The sequence below is a fragment of the Ambystoma mexicanum genome, chromosome 14 (genome assembly GCF_040938575.1).
Source record: "Ambystoma mexicanum isolate Mex_15411 chromosome 14, UKY_AmexF1_1, whole genome shotgun sequence".
Classification (NCBI taxonomy): Eukaryota; Metazoa; Chordata; class Amphibia; order Caudata; family Ambystomatidae; genus Ambystoma; species Ambystoma mexicanum.
Genome location: NC_090940.1, coordinates 135,787,278 through 135,807,361, shown reverse-complemented (window position 1 = coordinate 135,807,361; position 20,084 = coordinate 135,787,278). Strand labels below are relative to the sequence as shown.

The window sequence follows — 20,084 nt, the reverse complement described above, 5'->3', positions numbered from 1 at the left end:
GTAGCTCCTTGGGTTTCTTGGGTTTTCGAGCTTCACAGATGGTGGGTCCAGGTGGTTGGTGATGATCTGCTTGCGCAACTTCTCTCTCTCTTTTATGATTGTGCCTGTGTGTTGGCCGTCATCTGTTGGTATCAAGAGGTGCATACCAACCATTTCGATCATCTCGTCTGTGGTGCGTGCCTTCCGGGCCTTCCAAAATCTTATTATGATCAGTGTAGCTCCAGCCAAAATAGTACATCCAACTATAATCTTCAGTCCATCTGACAGCCAAGATGGCATCCATGACCATAATATTGAAAACCAGCTCTCATCCTTTTTCACACCTTTACTTTCATCCATCATTTTTGAGTGCATCTGGGCCAATTGTAAAACTGCTTCTGTCAGTGTACCATTGTCAGCATCGTTGGCAGGGATGAATGTGCAGCATGATTGTCCTATCTTAGCGCAAACTCCTCCTTCCATTGCTGTGAGGAGGTCCAGTACATATCTGTTCTGAAGTGCTACCATCCTCACAGCTCGCAGTTCCTCTTTTATTGCGTTGAATCCATTTACCGTAGAATTAATAGTCATCATTAGTTCCCATCGAGTTATCTGGAGCCATTTTGCGTTTGCGTAAGCCTGTAATCCTGGATGTATTATTGAGGAGAAGAACATTGCTGCTCTGCTGAATAGTCTGTGGTCTGGTGGAATTGAAGTGAGTGCTGTTTCCGACCTTCCCCATAGGTAATTTCCTGTCAGAGGTTCTCCTTGTCTTTTCTTTCTATTCAGGACAGTATTATTGCCGTTGGTTTTGCTCTCTGGCCCCTTCTGAGGTTGTACAGATCTCTTCTTCTTTTTGTTCCCTTCATCCATTTTGGGGAAGTTCGCCACATTGACATGTTTCTGGGGTACCACTAGTGATGGTACATTAACGTGCACCATTGTGCATATACCATTCCACAGAGGGGGCAGTGTGTGGTATGCTTTTTCTCCACAGGCCCAGTAATGGTCCATTACTACTGCTGTTCCTGCTCCCCCTCAGGTAACTCCATCACGCTTGCACAGTTGGTGTTGTATCCTACGTCCACCTTCCCTTTATGTTGGTAGCATACCTTAGGCGCAGTTAGCGGCAGTATTGTTATTGGGTCTTCATCCTTCTCCATCCACGTGAGCATGGGTACGTACTTGACCCAAGTCATCCAACATCTATGGTTGTGTCCATCAATAGTTGAAATATTTTCTCTTGTTACCATGTTGCTGCCAACCACTCCTATGTCCCATTTGTTGTTCATGTACACCTTCCCTGTTATTATCACCAGTGGTCTTTCCCAACATCCGTTTTTACCAGGGACTTCAGTGGCGTACCAATCACATGGTAGGTACTGTAGTGTTACTTTCTTTGTTTCTCCTTTTTCAGGACCACTTGTTATGTATCTGAATCCTTCAGCATGTAAACTGCTCTTGTGGTAACTCAAATAAGTCTTGAGGAAGTTGTTTTCATATGGATATGTATCTCGTGTTTTCCACACCAGTTGCACCACTGTCCCTTGAAATCTTCCTTTCGTCTGGAACAGTGCCAGGTATATTATACATCGTGCTATTTTTTCATCTATCTCCGTGGCAACAAATGTTCGAGAAGCGCTCATGGCGTATGGGATTAATGAGCAAACGTAGCAGCTGTCTTCTGTTGTCTGCTTACCTATGTGGGTCATGTGTTGGTACCATATGTTGTTTGAGATGTGTGCTGAATCTTGTATGTAGTTGTCAATACCTTTATTATCTGAGTATGTGCTGCGTTTAACTCTATTTTCCTTGTGTGGGATTTTACCAGTACCACCTGACGTAACACCTGTTGCAGCTGGGGGTGGGGGTGTATTAGGTTTGGGTACAGCAATAATATTGATAGCATAGCTGTACTGCCATATAGAGGCAGCCAAGAACCCGGTGGTCATTAAAATCCCAATCAATTTTATTACAGATGCTAATTTCACCGGCATTTTGCTCTTACCTTGCTGCAGTCCGGCAGCTTATTCTTGCGACGTTACAGTTGCCCGCCTGAAAATTCTTAATATGCTTGTTATTAGTGTTAGTTGTCGTTTTTAAGCTCTCCCTATCAAGTAGTCATTCAGTGCCCAGGCGAAGAGCTGTTCCCACGCCAATCTAAGCGATCTATCTCTTAGGGCAGGCAAGTATGGTTGGAGGTGGGGCATTGAATGTTCTATGGCCAAGAGGAATGCTGTGTAGTAGACACGTACCCTCCTTCTTTTCAGGTACGTTGGCCTTTTTATTTCATATACAAATTGGTGTGACAATTCTTCCGGGTAATTATCGTCTGAGGGTACCATGTACTCCTGGGCAGTGAATTTATTAGTTATCTACTTTCTTAGTAGTACAATAATACGCTGTACCTGCATGTGCGAGAGAAAAGAAAGAGAACATTCAGGTGTTTACATGTGTATATGTGCAAGACAATGTCCTTCAGTTCAGTTATTACTGCAGTGGGTAGGGGGTCAATGGGCAGATGGTTTGAGGCTCAACTGGCAGAAGTCTCTTTACTCTTTAATCGTGTAACCATGGGGTGGGCGGTATGGGGATCACCCCTTTCTTTTCTAGTAGTTGTCTCTGGGGAATCTGAGGGGTGGCAGGGTATGGGGACACTTAGGCCATTAGTTGTGGTAGAAGTCTCTTCCTCTGTTGGTGACGCTGTTGTTGTTCTTCCAGTGGCCCTGTCGGTGGCGCTGGGGCGGGTCTGGAGTTTGTAGATCTTTACGTCGTGTAGGTGGTTCCAGGCACGTTTGTCCTGTAGCTTTACTGCTCTTGTTGATACCTCCTCTACCAGATGGGGGCCAGTGAAGCGTGGGCTGTTCCACTTTCTGTTGAAATTGCGAAGTAGTACGTGGTCACCTTTAGCAACTTTGCACAGTCTTTCCTTTTCCAATTCTTTATCCGCGTCTTCTTGTTGATCGCTGTTAGACCCGCCCCGCGTGCGCTCGAGCTGTTGAGACACAAACACTACACTAGTAATCAAAGAAGACACATATTGGTACATTTCATCACCAAGGACATTTGCAGTACTCTCGTGGTCGGTAAATGCTCTTGATGTTGGCGTTAGGGGAAGGCGCATTTGACGTCCGGTAACCACCTCGGGAGGGGTGAGGTGGTTGTCGGAACCTGGTCTATTCCTTAGCTCAAATAGGGCTAGTGGAAGGCAATACAACCAACTCTTCTTTGTTGTTTGCTGTATTTTTGCAATTGCCTCCTTTACTAGGCCATTCAGGCGTTCACATATACCGTTGGCCTGTGGGTGGTATGCACATGCAAATTTATGCTTGATGTTCAGTAAGGATGTGATGTGCTGGAACATTTCGTTTGCGAAATGTGGGCCATTATCTGACCGTAGTACCTCGCACACTCCCCACCTGGGGAAGACCTCCCTCACTAGGAATTTAGCTGCTCTGAATGCATCTGGGTGTGAACAGGGCCCTGCTTCAATCCACCTCGAGAATGGGCATACTACTACAATCATATACCTATTTCCTTGACATACGCTGATCATATCAACATAGTCAATATGGAGATGTCGGAAGGGTCCCTCTGGCCGGGGTATAGTACCTCTTATCACCTTCAGAGTGTGACCGGCCGTAAACTGTTGACATGTGAGACAATTGCTGATAAAATTTGACACATGAGAATTTAACTCGGGGCAGAACCAGTCTTCCCTAATTCGTGCTGCAATTACTTCCTTGCCTGTGTGGGCTGGGTGGTGTAGTTGGCTCAGGGCGGTGTTCAATAGTGCCAGTGGTATTACAATCTTTCCAGTGTCACCCTGGCGCCATAGTGCGTCAGTTGGTGACATTGTGCATCCTCTTTTTACCCATATTTCTTTTTCTGCCATTGGTGCAGCCGCTTGTAGCTCCATTATCTGTGTGGCTGGGAGATGGGTGTACCCTTCTCTTATCAACATCTCCTTAGCCATTCCCCTCCCTCTCCCTCTCTTTGACTCTGGGGGGTTCCATATCTCACCAAAATATGCAGCATACTTCGCATGTGCGTCTGCTGCTGCATTCCCTTTTGAAATGTGGTCTTCACCATTGGTGTGTGCGGTGCATTTGACCAAAGCTAATTCTTGGGGGTCATTTATTGCTTCAATTAGTTCAGCCAATAGGAGGGCATGTTGCACTGGAGTGCCATCAGCTCTCCTAAACCCTCTTCTTCTCCATTTCGACAGCCCTAAGTGTACAGTGGACGTAACATATGCGCTGTCGGAATATATGGTCACTCGTTTGTCAAAGCTTTCCTTCAACGCCAAGATTAGTGCAATTAATTCTGCTGCTTGAGCGGAATAATGCTGTGGTAGTTGTACACATTTCATTGCCACACACACCGGTACCTCTATCATTTTTACCACTGCTGCCCCAGTCCTCCTTATACCATCCCTTTGGTCGATAGTTGATGACCCATCAATGAACAGGAGCTCACCTCCCTCTAGTGCGTTCTCTTCAATCTTTCTAGTACATGAGTACATTTCAGTGATTTGCGTACAATCGTGTGCATAATCTCCTTCCTCAATTACTTCTGCTAGGAACCTTGCAGGGTTGACCGTGCTACATCCAACAATTGATAGTTCAGCTCTGGATAAGATGATCTCATAACCTGATGCCCTTTGCGTGGTTAGGGTGGACTTAGGTTTATTCAATATTGCAAATAGTGCATGTTCCACAAACAGTGTAGTTGGGCACCCCATGGTGATTGCTGATGCTTTCTCTAACGCAAAAGCAGCTGCGGCGAGACCTTGTTCGCAAGGGAAATTACCTAACATCACAGGATCTAAGTGGCCGCTGTAAAATGCTACTGGTTTGTAGCCCATGCTTGTTTTTTGAGCCAACACTGCTTTCATTACTGCTGAGTCGCAATGTGAAAATATAAAGAATTGTCGCTCATAGTCTGGGGTTGCCAGTACCGGAGCAGTTGATATCGCATCTTTCAGTTCATCAAAAGCCTCTTTCATTTCCATTGTCCACCCCAACTTTTTCTCCCCTTTATTAGCTTCCTTTAACGCCTCAAGCAGGGGTCCTATGTATGAGCTGTAATCAAATACCCATGCTCTACAGTAGTTGCACAGACCCAGGAACTGCTGCAGTTCCCTCACTGTTTGTGGCACTGGCGTTTTTGAAATGGCCTGTGCTCTTTGTGGTGCAATCTTTCTTCCATGTTGGGATATGAGCTGACCAATGTAAAGTACCTGTTCTTGACAGTACTGTTACTTTTCCATGTCTACCTTGTAACCTTTTTCAGCCAATATTGTCAGCATCTTTAATGAGTCCTCTCTGCATGTTCTTTCGTTTGTACTGCAAATTATTATGTCGTCGACATACTGCAACACTGTGCTTTCCACTTCAATGTTACCCAAATCCATCTGTATTACTCTGTTGAAGATTGAGGGTGATTCGCAGTACCCTTGTGGCAATCTGGTGTGTTTCCACTTTGTGTTTCTGTAAGTAAAGCTTGTCAGATCTTGTGAGTCTGGGTGCAATGGTATTGAGAAAAAAGCATTTTTAAGGTCGATCACTGTAAATCGTGATGCTTCTGCTGGAATGCCACACAATATTGTGGCCGGGTTTGCGGCTATGGGGTATTCTGCTTCTACTATGGTGTTCAAGGGCCTGAGATCCTGTATGAAGCGCCAAGACCCCCCTCTAGCCTTGCGCACTGGGTATACAGCCGTGTTACATGGTGATTCTGAGGGGACCAATATGCCATTATTTATAAGGGCCGTTATGGTTTCATATATGCCCTCATCTGCCTCTTTTGATAGTGGGTACTGTTTCACTCTGGGGAGTATTGCACCTTTTTTCAATTTTATCCTTACTCCCCCTATACTTTTTATGCACCCCACGTCATAGGGGCTAGTAGTCCATAATGATGTGGGTACTTTTGTCATATCCTCCTCAAAGAAGGGAACTGGGGTGGATGTGGGTGCCTCAAGTGCCATTGCAATTTTCTGTGCCACTTGTTTGTACGCCATTCTTAGCCATATTTCCACACTCATCATAACCACCATTTCACCTTCCTCCTTTTCTTCTGAGAACAGCTCCTCATCTGACACCTGGGTGAGTCTACATCCTTCTGCTAGTGCTATCACTGCCCTCCATGCTCTTCCTTCTCTGTCTTGGGCATGTACCGCAATGTGATCAGCTGTTGCTATAATGCTCTCAATGTCCACTGGAACCACCTTTCCTTCTGGTTCATTGGCTGGTGTTTCTGGTCTGAACAAATAGGCTGCTGGCCTCCTCCAGATCTTTCCCTCTATCCCTGGCATCCATGCAAATGCCATGTCTGTCCCGTACTGGAATAGTTCGCCATCTACTGGCTCAGCCCTAATCGCTGACTGTCCGCAGTATGCTTGCATAATCTGTCGTGCTGTGAGCATGTTAATTCCTGAGTAGAGCAAATTATGCCGTCCTCCGTAAAGGAGATCGTCATATTCAACCTGTTCATGATGTCTCTCCCCAGTATATTTACTGGTGAGGCACTATAATATAAAAGTGGGACTGACATGTCATAATCTCCTATAGATAAGGGAATGTTATCAGTAAAGGGAACCAACCCTCTAGCCCCAGAGAATCCTTGGGTGTTCATGGCTTCGCCCGACATCTTAAATTTACCTTCCCTTATGCAAGACCGGGTCGCCCCGGTGTCAACAAGGAATGATAATTTTTTGTCACCTATCGTTACCTCTATGCGTGGTTCCTCCGCACTATTAGGTGTTACTGACAGGATGGGACACACCAAGGCCGTCTGTGGGCTGTCCTATTGAGGGTACAACGATTGACCATTTCCTGTGTAAGGGTTGTGTCCCAGGACCGTCACCCTACCCAGTTGTGTTTGTTGTGCTTGGGGTTGTTGTGTTATCGCTACCTGTTGTTGTGGCAGTGAATATGTCTGTGGCTGTTGTTGTGTTATTAGTTGTTGCTGTTCATTTCCCTGTTGCAACGTCTGCTGTTGCTGTATGCCCTGCTGTTCCTGTGTGGGCCTTGGTTGTCCCTGTTCGCTCCATGATGGTGTTCCTGGTCTTACTCTACACGTGCGTGACATGTGCCCTACTAATCCACAACTCCAACACACCGGTGGTTCCCTACTCTGCCATGGAAAGCTTCCTGTGTTGTCCTGGTATACTGGTTGCCCGGTGGGGTAGGAATTTCTAAGTCCTCCCACCTGCTGTTGTGTGTTATATCCGTATCCTCTCCCTCTCATAATTCCTCCTCTTCCCCTGTTGTAATTATAATACCCAGCTCCTGGCATTGAGTATCCTCCCATGTTGGTCGTGTATGGTTGGAGTGGCGGCACCTGTTGTGTTATAGTCTGTGAGGGTGGTATTTGGGAGGGATCTTGTGCAGCCACTACTTGTGTGAGGCTTTGGGTCATTGTTGTAGGTGTAGTTATTAGTGCCCCTTCCATTGTGTATTTAGTAAGTTTTTTCTGTACTAGTTTAGCCTCTTCCGTTTTCCTGTCCTCTTCCTTTTGTTTCATTTTTCCTTGCCATGTCCTGCAATGATGCACTATTGTCAGTTGTATTTCTGGCCATGCTTTTGCTTCCATTCCCACTACTTTCTTCAGTTGTTTCTGAACTCCTTCTGGGAGCCCTTGTACTAGTATATGATAGAATATTGCTGGTGTTTTGTCCCATTGTTCTCTAGTTTCCATGCGCCACTTCTCTTGGATTTCCTGGATATAATCAACAGGATCTTTGTTCTCACGCATCTTGCGTGAGGTAATTGCTCCTATGTCTGATGTGTCTGGGTACTGTACCCTCAGTGCCTGCCATAGTGCATGTCTGCAGTTTGCGAATGGTGCCCCATCGTGCGATGTGTTTGCTATTGTTACCCCAGTGAATCCCGCTCTCTTCCAAATGTCATCCGCTGCATCCCCTAATATCGATATTAGAAGGCCCTTTACATCTCCCACTGCCAGTTTCTGTCCTGCGGTGTGTTTTTCCATTTCATATATCCATTTACCCGCACCTCCACTTAATGATGGGAGCCTGCACTTTATATTTTCTTTGTCTGTATGCTTCTAAGGGACGTATTGTGGTCTAACCCCTCCCCTCTCCAGAAGTGGCATTAAGTTGTGTCTCGTTTTACCCCTTGGGTTCCATAAAATCGAGTCCTCACACCCCTCCTCTTCTTCTCTCTCTCCTACATCGTCAATTTCGTCCGTATTTCCCCTTCTCTTAACTCTTTCTTCTCCATCTTTTCCCCTTCTTCCATCATTTCCTGTATTTAATGTGGGCGTGTGTATTCGTCCTTCCTGCCTGCGTCTAGGGAGGTCTCTAAGCCGACCTCCATAGGGTGTCAGTTCGTTTGTGAAGGGCGCAAGTTTGATTGTACGTAATGAGCGTGAGGTGGTTGAGCATGTAGGGTGGGATGGGAGAGGGTGTGATGGTGACGGTGTGGCTTCATGTGTCTGTCTTTCCGCTATTCCTTGCTCTTCCTACTCACTTCTCTCCAGTTCATCCTTTCTCCTACAGATCCATGGTGAGTCTGTATTGGTCCGGGTGGTGTATAGTTTATCTAGGCTTTCCCTTTCACTGTTTCTTCCTTCCTTCTCCATTCCTTCTTCTTCCTCACTACAAAAGTCATTCGTAAATGGCAGCCCCCACTCTGTCTTTTTCCCCTTGATTGTTACTGTTTTTAAGTCTATTAGGTCCGGTTCTCCCTTTTCTCCTTTACCAACCGCTCCCCTTTGCGCTGATGTTGTTGCTACTTCTGTGTCTCTATATACATACCCCCTTACTTCACTCTCCCCTCTCCTATCTTCTCTTTCCCCTTCATTTCTCTCCTCCATCTCTCTACCAATTTCCTCCCTTTTCCTTTTTAATTCCTCCATTACTTCACTACTCATCTTTTCCAATATCCTTTCATCCTCTTTCTTCCTTTCCCATCTCACCTTCTCCCTTTCTAATATACTCTCTATCACCCTCCCTTCTTCGTATTTCCTAGTCGTTTCTGATAGTAATCTCTTCTTCCACATTGCCATTTATTTTTCTTTCTCTTCTTCTTCCTTTTTCCTCTCTCGTAGTACTGCTCTTGATACCCTTTCTGCTGCTGCTTTTACCCTTTCAGCTTCTCTCCTTTGCTCCTCAGTTCGTTCCCTTATTTTTTCCAATTCGTTCTTACCTTCTTTCCTTTCCCTCGTTCCCTGTTTGATCAGTTCATTCTGCTCATCCCTTAACTCTGCTAGTCGTTCCTCCAAAATCTCTTCCTTTTGTCGTAACAGCTCTTCCCCTCTCATTCCACTCTCCCTGGTATTATCCTCGTCTATTTTCCTTACTACCTCCTTCTCGTCTCCTGTTAATGAACCTCGTAATTTTAATAGTATCTGCGCAGCTACCCACTCATCATGTCCTATTTCCACAGTTTGTTCTTCTCCAGTCCCCCCCCCCCCTGCTGGCATCTTCCTATGAGCCACATATGGTGGCGGGCTGTATGCCGGGTTCGAGTACCCCTCAGCCGCCCTTAACTGTCCTCTTTCTATTTCTCCTAATTCTCTTAAAGGGTACAACCCCCCTCCCTCTGTTTTCACTACCTTTGCTAGGGGTATATCGTTGCTCTGTTCCTTTTTTATTTCATTTTCTTTTGAGTTATTATTCTTTTCTCCTCCCTCTTGTCCGTTCCCCGTGTTCTTTCTATGCTATACTTGATCAGTTTCTCCCTATGGGGTGACAGTGTTGTACATATGTGTTGTAGTGGGGTAGTGAGGGTGTTCCCCCGCCCTCCCGATCCTGTCCCGTATGACATAGTAGCGCTTCACTTATTATCCTTCCCCTATTTGGTAGCTATTATCTTACTAACACTTACAATACACAGCCTTATACCTTTACCTGGCCCCGTAAATTTGGGGACTTGCGATAGTCCGCTAAGGAAAATTATTAAAATATAGTATTTACATTTGTATATTTTCTTCTTTCTTTCTTCCTTTACACAACACCCTTACGGCCCCCTGCGGCCGAGGCGCACGTAGCCCCCTGCGGCTGCGTACCCCTTGTGACGTTCTTATACAGTCGTCCTATTTTCATTTGCTCCTCCTCCTTCTTCTACACTTACCGTGGCCGGCGTTCTCCGTGCGCAGCCACGTCCCCCGTTTGGCCTTTCCCCGATCAACTCATTACCGTTTATCTCCGTTTCCACTCCCTTACCACAGTTCTCTTCCCCACCACTCTCAGAAAGAAAGATGCCTTGTGCTCGGGATATCCTATGAAAGCCCTACTGGTGACGTCACCGATCTCTTCGAACTACTGGTAAGTTCTTCATATATTCTTTAAGTCCAAAATACACTTGCAATATACCCCCGTTAACCTCACAGCTGTCTTCCTGTCACTCCTGGAACAAGGTAATCAATAATATAATCGGACTGCGCACGCTGTGTTGCCTCGCGTGTGATACGCCCCTCGACAGGAGGGCTTAACCAGCCAATTATCTTCCGTATTGGGCAACTAACTAGCTACCGCCTACAGGGAAACGTCATCTACCTATCGAGTTTCTTGCTCGAACAATAGGGATCCTCATCTACTCATTGATCAATAAATGCCAAATCGTAGGAAACCACACAGACACACCCTTACACGTAGTCGCGACCTAGGCCAATCAGTGTCTACGAGCGGCCGCACGTGATGTTTTCGTGCTCCACCTCCCTCTCTCGCGTAACGTAGCCGACTGCTCTCGCACTCGTTCGGCTACCATTCATTTCACTGCCAACACTAAATTGTCAAACCTTCGCCGCGCACCTGTGCAACACCTCCCACCTCCCGTATTTAATTCCTCCCCCCTCCCTCACAATTTCACATTGCTTGTTGTGCGTGGCATGCTCACCAAGTTCTCTTGATGCGGGGCCGCTCGACTGCGTGCACCCCTCGTCTGGACCACGTCTGGACACTCGCCAACCGCGGGCGGGATACTTCTCAACCGGCTCCCGAAGGCCAATATCCGGATTGCGCTGTCCGGTCGTCTCGCAGTTCCGCGATGGTCCTGTAGTCCTCAGAAGGGGGCAACGGTAGAGGGGGCCACGCCGCCGGGCCTCCTCGTAACGGGAGTACCTGGAAAAATAAAAATAAAAAAGCAGATCTTAAACATATCTCAGCAGTGCCTCCAACTTGTCGGGGGGAAATTCTGCCGGGGTCGGCCGGGCCGTCCGTAGACCTCCGGGCAGGGAGGCCCCAACTCCTCCCGTATATCCCAAAAGAGATAGAGTATGAGACACACGCAAGAAGCAAGGTGATTCTGCTGTTTATTAGACAAAACGGCAGGGATGGGTCAAGGATCGTACGCGTCCGTCCTGACACACACACAATCGTGGGGCTCGCAGGCCCTTTTTACCTTAGTATGACGCGCTACTTGCGTCACCTTAGAAAGTTTAGCAAAAAACCTATTTCCACTCTGGATTGGTTACTCGAGTGGTAGGGTTAGTATAGCATACATATAGAGAAGGGTGTTAGTGGTTGAGGGTTAGTCAGGTGATATACTTGGGCTGTCCCTTCAATTTGATACATGAAAATTGTTACATGAAGACCTCTGAGGATTGGTCAATGTTAATGGCGTCAGTGATAAGAGCCCCATGTTCTGATTGGTCCGCTCGCGAGCCTCCCAGTCTGGGACTATCGCTGTTCCCAGCTCGCGGTGCACCTGTCATTTGCAACAATGTTTTACTATGGGTAGGTGTAGACAATGTGAGGATTTATTCATATGTTGGGAGGTCGACTACTCCCACTGCTGCAGATGTCCAATGAGTCTTTTAATTGTATCTGCCTGTGTCTTGAAACGTGGGATTCAGGCGTCTCCTTCCTCCTGGGCTTGGCATCCTGTCAGGTTTGGCTTTGTCACGTGAGGTGGGACCATGTTTGAGGCAGAATTCAGCACAATTAATATTGTTTTTCCCACTGTGTGCCTGGTTTATCTTGCAGGTGCGACCTTGGCGTCGGCTTGCGGCGTGCGAGATTGCAACATCGTGCCCTTGGCTGTGTGCTTTCGCCGGGCTCATTCTGCAGGGTCAGCAACCGAGCTCTTGCTCATTCAATGTTCATGGAAGCTTTTGCTTGCGGCCTACTTGGGCCTGGTGCATAGGTGGAACCGTTTGATGCAGAGCGCTTTAGGTTACGGTATCATATTGCTCTATCCCCAGTATCGTGTCTCCGTTATATTCTTCATTATGGTACATGGTTCTTAGAAGAAGCGTGAGCAAGCCTTTTTAGATAAGTTCATTATGCGTCTTGCGTTTCTGCATTTTGAGAGCCTATGTGGAAAATAATAAAGATGCACGTCCGTGGGTATGTCTGTCGCCTACGTCATAGCACTGAGTATGTTCTTCGTGTGGATTGGTGTGGGAGTGTCCGGTGTGCATGTTTGCACAGGTGTGCTGACCGTTGGCTAGGTCGTCATGGCATCTCTAACGACGTGTAGGTTTAGTCGAGTTGATCCATGCCGCAGGTGTCGGCATGGACAGGGCGGGCTGTTGGGCAGGTAGGTGGGCACATCCGTATGTTCCTGTACCAGGGTATTTGGTCGTCTGGTAGATCGGCAAACTCCTCTCGTGGCGGGTGTCTAGGCCGTGATCCTCTAGGCCAAGCGCGAGAGGGGAAGGGCGGGAGCCTGTTCTTCCATTCTCCCACTTCACCCCAAAACAATCCATCCTTCTTTCCCCACTTTCCTGAGCCCAGACAGCCCAATCCGGGAGAGGGGAGGCCAAGTGTGGAGGGGCACCCAAACTTTCCTAATCCAGGGTACTTTGGGAGAAAGGATAGCTACCCTTCCAGGGATCAACCCAGGGGAGGCATGAGGACCCCGTACCAGCTAGAGCGGGTGATCCAACTAGAGCGCCAGGTCCAGAACATGGCACAGGATCTGGGTCGAATGCTGAGGGCTCAACAGAACCCTCAGATGAGCATGGCGCCGCAGAATGCCTCAAATCCAGGACCTGGTGCTCCAGAGCAATGACGGGGGAAGAACCCCACCGGTTCCCAGGGAGGAGGCACAAGAGGAAGGGGGGTGTAAAGCCTTGGAGGAAGCTTGCTTCCCCACTTGTGAAAAGCCCCTGGACATCCAGGAACCGGAATCAAAATCTCCTGCCCCCGAACGTCTGCAACCCAAGGAACAGAGGGGATGTGGGGGTAGGAGAAATAAAGAGCCCAAAAAGACCCATTTTGAGGAGGAGGTACAAATCTTCCAGTTTGAAGGAGAGGGATCCTCAGGGATCCTGGGAAAAGGATCTTATCCTTCAGGGATGGGGTACTCCGCCCAAAGACAAATGGGTCCCAAAGGATCCAAATCCAGACTGGGTAGATGTGGGGATTGAGTTAGCACTGCCCATAATCAAACCCCAGAATCACCAGCATGAAAATCCCCTGGTTCAAACCCATCCTGGTGACTGCCTCCAAAAAGGGAGGGGCAGCCCAGAACCAGGGGAACCCAAAACTTCCCCCATATCTAGCTGTCACCTTTTTCTTTCAGATTCCCAAGACACCAAACAGAATCCTGCCCGAATCACCTTTCTGTCAGTATCCAAAACCAAGAAACTAACCCACTAGTTGTCCAAAAATGTGCATTATCTCTGCCCCCTTGAGGAAAAGGAGGGAAGATTCTATGCCCCGGTCCAAATACAGGGGCAGTGTACAATTTTGGCACTGGTGGACACTGGATCCCAAGCTACCCTTCTGTCAAAAAGGTTATTGGATCAACTGAATTCGGGGAGGGGGGAGAAATACCGAATTCCTCTCACCCCTCTTCCTGGACAATTTCAGAACTTCGACGGGAAGGAAATTCCCGTCGAGGGACTGCGGATTTGGACATTAAAATTGGGCGACACAAGGTGAAGCACCCGGTCATAGTTGTGATTCCAGAGGGCACACCTTGTTTACTAGGGAATGACATCCTGCATAGATTGTCACCCCTCATAGATTGCGTAAACAAGGTCCTGTGGACCCAGACTAACCGACCAATAAAATTAAAACAGAGTGTCAACCATGTTAGTTTAAACGGCACATGCCACATGGTTGAACAAAAACCTGACCAAATAGAATTTCACTTCCAGAATAATCAAATCCCAGGCATGACAGTAATTGCAGTAGGACAACAAAATGGTGATGGGGGCCCCCTCTATTTCTGAAAATCAACCTTCCTTCCAGTCTAAGGTGGCATTCCACACTGGAAGGAAACACTCTGACATTCTTTACAAATTCACAATCAGAAAATCCCACTCCTATAGTCCAGAAAGGTGAGAAATCAGCTCAAAGCTTGGCGGATATTCAGGAAATTGGAGAACAGTTGTTCATCCCTATTCAGTCAAATGAAGGGAAGGACTCTGTTCTCACCCGAGTGTGTGTGAACAATGGTAAGAGCGTCATCAGCGAAACCATGTTCCGCAAACTCCCAAAAGATCCAGCGATCCCCACATTTAAACTGATAGACAAATGGGAAATTGACCTGGAAACACCCGATTCCAAACAACTCCTGCCTAGCAGGTGTATGCTCAAAATGTCCATAGGCAACAAGAGAATAGTCCATAATTGTTGGGTCGTGCGAGATATCCCTGCTGCATTTTACTTAGGCAGTGACATTCTCAATCGCTTTGCCATTAGTTTGGACCTAATAAACTTCAAAACCTGGTCCCGATTAGCGGGTAATCTCATGGACTTTGTTGACCCAGAGAAAGCATTTAGGTCAGCTCAACTGCTGCCTTATGCAGTTGAAATTCAGATTGGGGAGGAAGTCACCATCCCAGAACGGACCTGACAATTCTCACTGGAAGGGAAAGTTAAAAGAGGACAGAAATTGAAAAACCCTGATGCCTATGTCCATCTGAATGCTCATTTCCAACAGCAAGGGTTGGGGGTAAACCCAACACCACTAGTCAACATAGAACATGACACCATTCCAATAGAGGTGGATAACAGCGACTTAAATTCTAGCCGCAGGCACCATTATTGGAATGGCGGTTGATGACTGACATGTTTCCATAGATTTAGGTAATGAACTCTTAGAACCAATCCCCAAGGACTGTTTTGACAGTAATAGCGACGATGACGCAACACCAGACAGGATCTTCATCCGGCATGGGGGGAATTTCCTGGTGTACACTTCCTACCCTTATGGTAAGGAAGCTGTGACCTGTGACTTCAGGAGGGATGAGGTGATCTTCCAAGTCCGCGAGGACTGCCTTCCCTACCTGAAGCCAACAGTCCAAATCAGCACTTTGACCAGGGACTTCTCCACCCAGCTGGAGGAGGCTGCTGAGATAGCAAAACTGGAAGTCTTTCAAGGCTTCAGACAGATGGTTGAAGAGAGAGTCAACCTAGCCGATGCCTGTGAGACTCTGGAGCAAAAGCAAAAATTGAAACACGTTTTCTTAGATTTTCAAGATCTCTTTGCGGTAGACTCATATGACTGTGGTTGCACCGACATCCACACAACAACAATTCCCACGGACCCTGGCATGTGTGTATGTCTAAGCCCCTTATGTGCCACCACCGTCACGTACAGTGGCGAGTCATTTCCTATGTACTCCACCAACCCGACTACTACCTCACTTACTGCAACTGTATATGCATATAACTAAATACTGTAGTTGTTAAAACATAGTGTACGAATACAGTGTTCAGACTGGGTATAATCGAGACACATCCAGCAAAGTTGAAATGCATGTTTTAAAATGATTTGAATAAGTATTATAGAATGTTCAAATGTTTGATGTTTTTACCTAAATCAGCAACACACGAGGGAGATACCTTTGTGAAATACGTGCAAGGCCATTCCCCCTCCCACCCTGCGAAGGCTGCCGAAGGCATGAGAGCAGAGACCGCGCCGCGCTGCTTTACCTCCCCCAACCAGACTGGAGCCGCTTCAAAGACTTGTAACCAACTCTGAAGCACCCAAGGCCGCCACCTGCCACCTGCATTATTTACAGCACAGCAGTAAACCTCTGCCTGAACACACGCGCCCCCTCGTAAACCTCACAACCCACCGGACCATCTCAGACTTATGGCCCTGTGCAATCAGGACACCCAACACTTTGACAACACACAGCAGAACATCCATAACAACTTCTAACAAGGCAGAAAGACCTGTACCGCCCGTCCCAGGCCCTGAAGCTTAGCCCCTCGACCTATGGCCCGGTCAACAGGACACTGGTAACTATGTCCTGACGTATTACCTCCAGACCCCTCACAAGGTGCATTCCTCCTGTGTTGCATTAACCTGTAGTATAACCTATTGGAAGATTTACTAAAGAAGATAATACTGAAACGATCGAATGACTGCGGTGTGCATGGCCTAGGGCAAATAAGTCAGGAAAGGACATTCATCTCTGACATTGGCCGCGATGGCACGACAACACCGCCCGGATGAACTCCGCCACCCTGCCAGGCCCAGCCCAACCCACGAGGCTGACCAGTGACGTCTTCCAGCCAAAGCCAACCACATCACAGCAGCACCTATAGTTAGTCGTCGCCACCCAATCCCCTTGAACTTGTGCCCCCTATAGTGTGTAGGTTCTTATGACGTTTTTTGTAAATATATACGCCTGTCTTTGCTATTGTCAGACAGAGCGCTCTCGGAGTTTGCAGAGTTCTTTGCATGCCCTATTCTGATTGATAAACTCCCATTTACGCTCACCCGCACTCTGTCTTGGCCTTATTCCCATTTTGGGAGAGTCCTTCATTGTCTCTCATTGCGGGGAGGATCGTGCTTGTTGGGGACGCTTGCTTTCAGTACGTCAGTGTTATCCCACGAATATATAAGGTTCTATGGAACATGGTCGATGCGACAATACGCTTTCCGATTTTCATTTTCGATACGGCTTACTGTTGAACTCGATAAGGTGTCTCACCATTAGCGAGCTGCTTGTACAACGTGGCGGTGCCACTAAACGTTAACTTCCACCTCACAATGCAGCATGGCATTTTGACTGTGACATGCCCTCAATCTCTTACTAAATATGGGTTGCCTCCTTTCGCACCAGAGGTGACCCACCAGGTGAACATTAGATTGTCAGACTAATTTGGGGTTATCTTAATTCTTGTGTTTACAGATTATCTACCATTGGGATTTGTCCCTATTATTATATATCGGACAACAGTCATACGGACATAATAGCTCTAATATTGGGTAAGCTAAAGTTACATTACATGATGCAATTACAAAACTACACTTAGTAACATTTCTTGCAACAACTGAACTAATGGGCATTATTTGCTTTTCTCTCTTATTTCTTCTTTTGAATTTTTTTATTTGTATTGCTATTCTTACATAATAATTTTTATATGTTACTGTGTTATGGTTTCATATGTCTATATGACGACATTATCTTGTTTTCTTGAACCCGCTTAATCCTCCCCTTCACCAACCCTTGTTTCTCTGTCTAACTTCAATATATGGACATTTTGCAATGTGTAATCTTTACATGCCATACGTGATTTTGAATTATGGTATGAATGTCAATACTGTAATACAACTATGGTTTAGTTTTAAACTAATATAGCCCTGATTTGATAAAGGCTCGTGGGAGCCGAAACGCGTAACCAAGTAGAGGGCTACTGTTTTTCCATATAGTTACGATGTGTAACAGATTGTGCTATTAAACAATCAAGCTTTACACTTGCGCTGAGTCCTGGAGTCTCCTGTTTTTTCTGAACTTTAAAAACCAGTTTGACAGTTTGCCAATCAACTCTGTTTCTCTCTTGTGTTTGCTGGGGGAAATTGGGATTGAACTTGTATTTGAATTCTGCATTCCTGAAACCTGTTCTCTCTCCTCCTATCTCTCTACATTGCATATTGGGGGGTTGAGGGGCGTGCAGGGGGAAAGAGTAACCACATTGCTATTTGATTTTAACCCACACCCACTAAAGTATTATTGCTGTGCTGCATTGTTTTTGATCATTATTGCTCCTTGTGATTAAAGAGATTGCTTAGTGTGACATCACCCCATTGGTGATTATTGTATCCCCATTAAAATAGTCTGATTATATTGTGAATATATAAATAAACATTTTAACTTTGCAAAACAGCCTGATTCCTGGTTCAATGTGACCGGGGGGTTCCAAGAGAGGGGGGTGATATAAGTGGTACATCGTTCGGAATAAAAGAACTTTTATACACAAATAAATAAATAAGGATTTCAGTTGTGCATTACACGCTAGGCATTGACTTAGGTGAAGTGCCGGATTGAAATCACTTACAGGACCACACTATCTACAACTCTCTGTTACCAAATGCTCTCCTTCTAGACCTCGATGCTACTCTGGCACCAACTCTCTCTGTTTAAAGCGTTTCGCTAACGCTAAACAGAGAGCAGGAAGCTGCTCTCTTTCCTCAGCTGGGTCCCTCCTCTGGAACAGCCTCTCCTTCCCTCTGTGTCTTGAGCAGGACCTTCTTAAATTCCGAAAGCACCTCAAGACTCTCCTCTTTTCCACCTCCTTCCCTTCTTGCTTCCTCTGCTAATCTCACAGTTGCTGTGATTGGTGTCTTGGACCCTTATGCATCCTTGGGGCCTCTGACCATTCACACCCGATCTCCCCAGCTTCTGTTTTCCTTCGGCACTTGCCTTGGCAGACCCTCCGCACTGGAGATTCACACTTTCCACCCAACGTGGCTCCTGGCCGCATAGCACTTACCATACCTTGCACTTCATCTGCTGTTCACCCTCGAGCACGGACACCACAGCACCTACCCCACTGTCCTCTTCCTTGATGCACTTGCACGTTCTGAATACTCACAAGGCATAGTAGGTTCGCCCGTCCCTTCCCCCACTCTAGTTTTTTTGTATTTAATTTGACTGCTATAGCATGTTTAATCCCTGATGCCCTGTGGGCGCTTTGAAACAGAATTTATTTCCTGTATCAGCACCTAGCAAGCAAACAATAAATAAATAAATACATACATAAATAATATTGAAACTCACTTTCAAATAGAGCAAACTAATGGAATTGATTCAAGTGTTATGTGTTTTGTTTTTGGGTGAAGTTGACCTGCACATTTCAGGAGATTTACCAGCATAGTTCCTACCTTTTGTAGACGTATTGTGCGCAACCTGCCTCCCTCAGCTGAAGAGAGCCTTTCCCTCCTTTAAATTCTCGGCACAGGTTCGACCTATATTTGCAGCGCTGAGAAGCTTTTCAGTGCCTTTGTCGAGGCCAAAACATGCTGTGAAAGGGACAAGCAAAGTGTACAAGACAGCCAGGAGTAGACTTAGTGGCCAAGCCAGGAGTATCAAAATCATAAACCAAAAAAATCCCCAAAGGCAACACGTTGCTTGTGACATGACGACTCTGGAGAGGAAGAAAGAAAGACAACACAGTGTAAATGTCAGGCCGTTCAGGTATCGGAGTATCAGTAGCACTCAATTACGTCAAAAGCCCAAACTGTCCACTGTTGTTATTATAAAGTGTGCAACGTTTTAGCCTTCTGTACTGGTGACATATATGGAATAAACCTCCAGAATATTGCAAGTCACTGATGAGTTCCTTCATGGGACTCTAAGGTGACTAGCAATATCCTTTTTACATATGGTAGGGGGTATTTTATTCCTTGTAATACATAGCCACAACTCAGTCTCGGGAGGATAGCTCATGGGCAACGTGCTCGCCTTGGAAACAAGACGACACGGAGCACCACAGGTTCAATCCACGGGTCCGCGCTTAGAAACCTCTGGGTATTAAGCGTGTTACAAATAACCTATCATATGATATCATATCACCTTCTCATCGCCTTTACATTCCTGGCCTCTTGCTTAATCTAATGTAAAAGATTGTTCAGCTCTTAATGCATCGAATCAATCAGCCTCATTATAAGTTTGCCGGTCCTGTAGTAACGGTGCAATTAAGCTACCGGCACTGTTACTACCGGACCGGCAAACTACGAGTTGTGCTCGCAGGTGCCTTTCAGCCCGGCAGGTCTGACATGGCGGGCAGAACGGCACCCATGAGCAGAGCATGTTGCATGCACCGGCACCATTCACGAATGGTGCCGGTGCATCTGACCTCCCCATTCCCACTGAGCCCTATGGGGCTCAATGGGAATGGGGAGCATTTAATTCCGGCGCCCGCAAATGGGCAATTACCGGGT

The 20,084-nt window shown here is 46.6% G+C and overlaps 1 long non-coding RNA gene across 1 annotated transcript in view; it reads right to left on the bottom strand.

Moving 5' to 3' along the window:
• LOC138527253 (uncharacterized) overlaps positions 1-20,084 on the bottom strand; it is a 138,438-nt gene that overhangs the window by 106,026 nt on the left and 12,328 nt on the right. The window contains exon 5 of the long non-coding RNA XR_011283832.1: positions 19,026-19,288. This is a non-coding gene — a long non-coding RNA (uncharacterized lncRNA). The remainder of the gene's footprint in view (positions 1-19,025; positions 19,289-20,084) is intronic.